The following is a 6,027-nucleotide window of genomic DNA, read 5'->3' as shown; positions in this document are numbered from 1 at the left end:
CTTGTGTTGCTGGTACGAATGACGATGGGGTGTTTGTTAGAAGTTATATTTTGAATAGGGGTTTTATTGATGGATGCTGCAAAATGTGCCATGTGAAGGAGTGTGGCTTTTATTTTGTAAAGATACCTCCATTCTGATGTTTTATCTGAATCTGAATCTGTAAATTGTTCCAAAGGCGCAATAGTGTTTGTTAGATTAACACACACACACACACACACACTCTCTCAAACACATAACACACAGACACGGTCACAAACTAACACACACACATGCACATGTACACACACATACACAAACACACACGTTCTGTCATACACTCATACAGGTGGATATACACACACACACACACACAAACACACACACACACACACACACACTCTCTCAGGACTATAAATTCATAATACAAATGTCTTACACTGGATGCTTTTTCAGCTGATTTTGGTCTGTGTTAAATTGATTGGTGAGATCATTTTCCATCACTTTACAGTTCTTAGCTTTTGGTGAATACAGCAGTTTGTTTAACTTGTTTTGATGATGTTGATTTAAATGTTATTATAAATGTTTAAACCAGATAAATAGACAAAGTTATGTTATTCTCTTTCTAAGTCATTGGAGATTGTGATCTCTATCTCGATTCAAAGTTGCACAATAATTGACCAATGGCAGATGATGTCCAATGGAGCTGACCTATAGAACAGCATCTTTCTGTATTCCACACTCTCATTGGTTCTCATCATATTATTCCATCCTTTTCAGCAAATAAATACAAGCTTCTGAACTCCACTGGTTTCTGTCTTTGTGTTTGCCATATATTTGAACTGTGCTGTTTCACTAAAGTTCTCAACCTAGAAACACTTTACAGACTGTATGTTTTACATCAGTTATCTTGTTGTTTTTAGTCCCACTGGTTTCACTGGTTCTTGGTTTCACTGGTTCTTGGTTTCACTGGTTCTTGGTTTCACTGGTTCTTGGTTTCACTGGTTCTTGGTTTCACTGGTTCTAGGTTTTACTGGTTCTAGGTTTTACTGGAAATAGTTTTTCTGTCGCTCTTCCATTAATTGTTTGTTCTCTACTGGTGTTTCAATGAAATATAGATCATAGTCGGTCTCACATTCCTTCTCATCTCTTACCCTGTCGGCATGTCCTGCATCCTCATTTCTTGATTAGGTCTTGTTCTCTTTTGCTTTTTATGGCTCTCACTCCGCTCTCTCCTCCCACTCCTCCACCTCTTCCCCTCATTCTCCTACCCACCTACCCTTCCTCTCTCTCCTCCACTCTCTCCATCCCTCTTTTTCTTTCTCCCTCTCTTACCCCCTCCCACTCCTCCACCTCTTCCCCTCATTCTCCTACCCACCTACTCTTCCTCTCTCTCCTCCACCTCTTCCCCTCATTCTCCGACCCACCTACCCTTCCTCTCTCTCCTCTACCTATTCCCCTCATTCTCCTACCCATCTACCCTTCCTCTCTCTCCTCCACCTCTTCCCCTCATTCTCCTACCCGCCTACCCTTCCTCTCTCTCCTCCACTCTCTAAGCCATGTGTCGGTCATCCGTCAGTGTATAGCGGGACGTCAGGATTCCTCACAGCTAGTTTCCACTCTGCTGTGTGGAATAAAGCTGAAGCCTTGACACATTCCTCCCCATCTTAAAGCCTGCTAAATCAACTGAGGAATGTGGCCTGCACTGAACCAACACCGTTTAGCCCCCCTCACACACAACCACCTGCATGTATGTGAGTGTGCACACAGACACGTTGATAGACACACACATTCATACACACAAACGCATGCTTGCAGACACACACATTCACACCATAAACACACCCACATTCATTTAAATACACACACGCACACACACACACACACACACCCGCCCTGTCTTAGCTGCATACAAAGACACAGAAACACACACACACTGTCCTGCATACACACAGGCACACCACAGCAATCCCAGTGATTATCAGAGGCTCTTGTCAGAACAGCTAGGTTGTGTTTATGTCCCAACATCACCACACTCTCCTCCAGGCCCCAGAGCAACACACAGTACATCTCTACAGTTCACATTATTTCTCCTCTCCTTTCTCCTCTTCCTTCCCTTTTTGTTTCCAGTTTTCTGATTCACACTTTATTTCTAGTCGTCCACGTAATTCTTTCTCCCCTCGTTCCCCTGCCTCGTCACCTCTCACAGTAGCAGAGACGGATGACGAGGTCAGTAGAGGGTTATTTAATAATTGAGGGTTTTCCTCATTTTTTATAGAGACACAACTCACAAACACAAATCAAGCAAATAATACAGTGTTTCAATGCATGTACTGTATGTATGGTGTTGAAGAACAGAATCATTCAGGCCCTGATGAATTCCTCATTATATACGTTCCTCCTTCAAACAGGTAGTCTAACGTTTCACCGTCACCTTCAACATCTCTTCAAACAGGTAGTCTAACGATTCACCTTCAACATCTCTTCAAATAGGTAGTCTAACGTTTCACCGTCACCTTCAACATCTCTTCAAACAGGTAGTCTAACGTTTCACCTTCAACATCTCTTCAAACAGGTAGGTCTAACGTTTCACCTTCAACATCTCTTCAAACAGGTAGTCTAACGTTTCACCTTCAACATCTCTTCAAACAGGTAGTCTAACGTTTGACCTTCAACATCTCTTCAAACAGGTAGTCTAACGTTTCACCTTCAACATCTCTTCAAACAGGTAGTCTAACGTTTCACCTTCAACATCTCTTCAAACAGGTAGTCTAACGTTTCACCTTCAACATCTCTTCAAACAGGTAGTCTAACGTTTCACCTTCAACATCTCTTCAAACAGGTAGTCTAACGTTTCACCTTCAACATCTCTTCAAACAGGTAGTCTAACGTTTGACCTTCAACATCTCTTCAAACAGGTAGTCTAACGTTTCACCTTCAACATCTCTTCAAACAGGTAGTCTAACGTTTCACCTTCAACATCTCTTCAAACAGGTAGTCTAACGTTTCACCTTCAACATCTCTTCAAACAGGTAGTCTAACGATTCACCTTCAACATCTCTTCAAACAGGTAGTCTAACGTTTTACCTTCAACATCTCTTCAAACAGGTAGTCTAACGTTTCACCTTCAACATCTCTTCAAACAGGAAGTCTAACGTTTCACCTTCAACATCTCTTCAAACAGGTAGTCTAACGTTTCACCTTCAACATCTCTTCAAACAGGTAGTCTAACGTTTCACCTTCAACATCTCTTCAAACAGGAAGTCTAACGTTTCACCTTCAACATCTCTTCAAACAGGTAGTCTAACGTTTCACCTTCAACATCTCTTCAAACAGGTAGTCTAACGATTCACCTTCAACATCTCTTCAAACAGGTAGTCTAACGTTTCACCGTCACCTTCAACATCTCTTCAAACAGGTAGTCTAACGTTTGACCTTCAACATCTCTTCAAACAGGTAGTCTAACGTTTGACCTTCAACATCTCTTCAAATAGGTAGTCTAACGTTTCACCTTCAACATCTCTTCAAACAGCTAGTCTAACGATTCACCTTCAACATCTCTTCAAACAGCTAGTCTAACGTTGACCTTCAACATCTCTTCAAACAGGTAGTCTAACGTTTCACCTTCAACATCTCTTCAAACAGGTAGTCTAACGTTTCACCGTCACCTTCAACATCTTCCACAGACCGGTGGACACAGCTCAACACTCCAACCCAGAGTGGTTATCTAACCAGAGGTGATGAGCTGTGTCTGACCTGTGTCTTGGTCTATGTAGAGTCCACAGCACCTGATCTGGCTTCCACCCTGGAACTCTGTGAGTGGGCCTGACCTTCATAAAGGCTGAAGTTGGCACTGCTATCAGGGTGCTATGACGAAGCATAACCTGCTTGGACCCCTCTGGCTGTGGGCCAGGGTGTAATCAGAGCTGTATTCATAAAGTGTCTCAAGGTAGGAGTGCTGATCTGGTATCAGGTCCCCCCTGCCCAAATAATCGTATCATTATATTATCTAAACTGTAAAACTAATCCTAGATCATATTCCGAGACTTGTGTGAATACGGGCCCAGGACACATGCATGCACACACACACACGAACACACACACACTATACATACTCTCTCTCTCTCTCTCTCTCTCTCTCTCTCTCTCTCTCTCTCTTTTAGTATCACACACACCACCTGGATATACTGTACAGGGTGACCAAGTTCATTGCCTGAGACATATAGTGCATTCCTCCATATAGCAGTCATCCATCTACACATACCCAGGCCAGGACAGCAGCAGTTCATGCCCAGCCAAAGCTCCCCATCCCTGGGATGATGAGAACCACAGCCCCCTACAACACATCCATCCAGGACAATTGTCTCATTGAATGAATGGTAAGTGCATTGTGTACAGGAAATGGATTATGGCTTTGATTATATAGACATACATATAGCTTTAACACAGGTATCATTAGACAGTTCTGGGAACGTTACATTTGACATGGAGGAATGAGTGAAAGACATTAACCAGTTTCCCCTGATTCTTGTGGAATGAGAGCGTTGTAAGGAGAACCCAGGCCCTCTTGTGAAAGTGTGTTTTGTTTTCCATGTTGCTTAACAGCCAAGACAAGTGTGTGTTATGTTGTACATCTAGGGAACACAGACGGAGCCCGTTGAGGTGGGCTGTGCTGTCCGTGCTCCTCCCCTCCCCTCCTCAATCGCTCCCGTTTAGCATGAGAAAGAACTCTCCCGGGACGAGGGAAGAGAGAAATGGGGATTTGAATCATTAACATTCCTGCCAGATTGCCACCCCCAACCGATGACCACCCTCCCTCTCTGGCAGAACAACTCTCTCTGTCTCTGTCTCTTTGTCTCTGTCTCGCTCTCTCACTTTTCTCTGCCCCTACGACCCTGTTCCTCCTTCCTTATCTCTCCCTTTTCCCCTCCCAATCTCTTCTCTATTTCTCCCCCCCTCTCTCTCTCCCTTTCCTCTCCCAATCTCTTCTCTATTCCCCCCCCCCCTCTCTCTCCCTTTTCCTCTCCCAATCTCTTCTCTATTCCCCCCCCTCTCTCTCTCCCTTTTCCCCTCCCAATCTCTTCTCTATTTCCCCCCCTCTCTCTCTCTCTCCTTTTCCCCCTCCCAATCTCTTCTCTATTCCCCCCCCCCTCTCTCTCCCTTTTCCTCTCCCAATCTCTTCTCTATTCCCCCCCCCTCTCTCTCCCTTTTCCTCTCCCAATCTCTTCTCTATTCCCCCCCCCCCTCTCTCTCTCCCTTTTCCCCTCCCAATCTCTTCTCTATTTCTCCCCCCCTCTCTCTCTCCCTTTTCCCCTCCCAATCTCTTCTCTATTCCCCCCCCTCTCTCTCTCCCTTTCCCCCTCCCAATCTCTTCTCTATTCCCCCCCCCTCTCTCCCTTTTCCCCTCCCAATCTCTTCTCTATTTCCCCCCCCCCTCTCTCTCTCCCTTTCCCCCTCCCAATCTATTCTCTATTCCCCCCTCTCTCTCTCCCTTTCCCCCTCCCAATCTATTCTCTATTCCCCCCCTCTCTCTCTCCTTTTCCCCCTCCCAATCTCTTCTCTATTTCTCCCCCCCTCTCTCTCTCCCTTTTCCCCTCCCAATCTATTCTCTATTCCCCCCCCCTCTCTCTCCTTTTCCCCCTCCCAATCTCTTCTCTATTCCCCCCCCTCTCTCTCCCTTTTCCCCTCCCAATCTATTCTCTATTTCTCCCCCCTCTCTCTCTCCCTTTTACCCTCCCAATCTATTCTCTATTCCCCCCTCTCTCTCCCTTTTCCCCTCCCAATCTATTCTCTCCCCCCCCCTCTCTCTCTCCTTTTCCCCTCCCAATCTCTTCTCTATTCCTCCCCCTCTCTCTCTCCCTTTTCCCCTCCCAATCTCTTCTCTATTCCCCCCCCCTCTCTCTCTCCCTTTTACCCTCCCAATCTATTCTCTATTCCCCCCCCCTCTCTCTCTCCCTTTTACCCTCCCAATCTCTTCTCTACCCCCCCTCTCTCTCTCCCTTTTACCCTCCCAATCTCTTCTCTACCCCCCCTCTCTCTCTCCCTTTTACC

This window comes from Oncorhynchus mykiss, chromosome 13 (assembly GCF_013265735.2).
Source record: "Oncorhynchus mykiss isolate Arlee chromosome 13, USDA_OmykA_1.1, whole genome shotgun sequence".
Lineage (NCBI taxonomy): Eukaryota > Metazoa > Chordata > Actinopteri > Salmoniformes > Salmonidae > Oncorhynchus > Oncorhynchus mykiss.
This window is presented reverse-complemented; position numbering follows the sequence as displayed.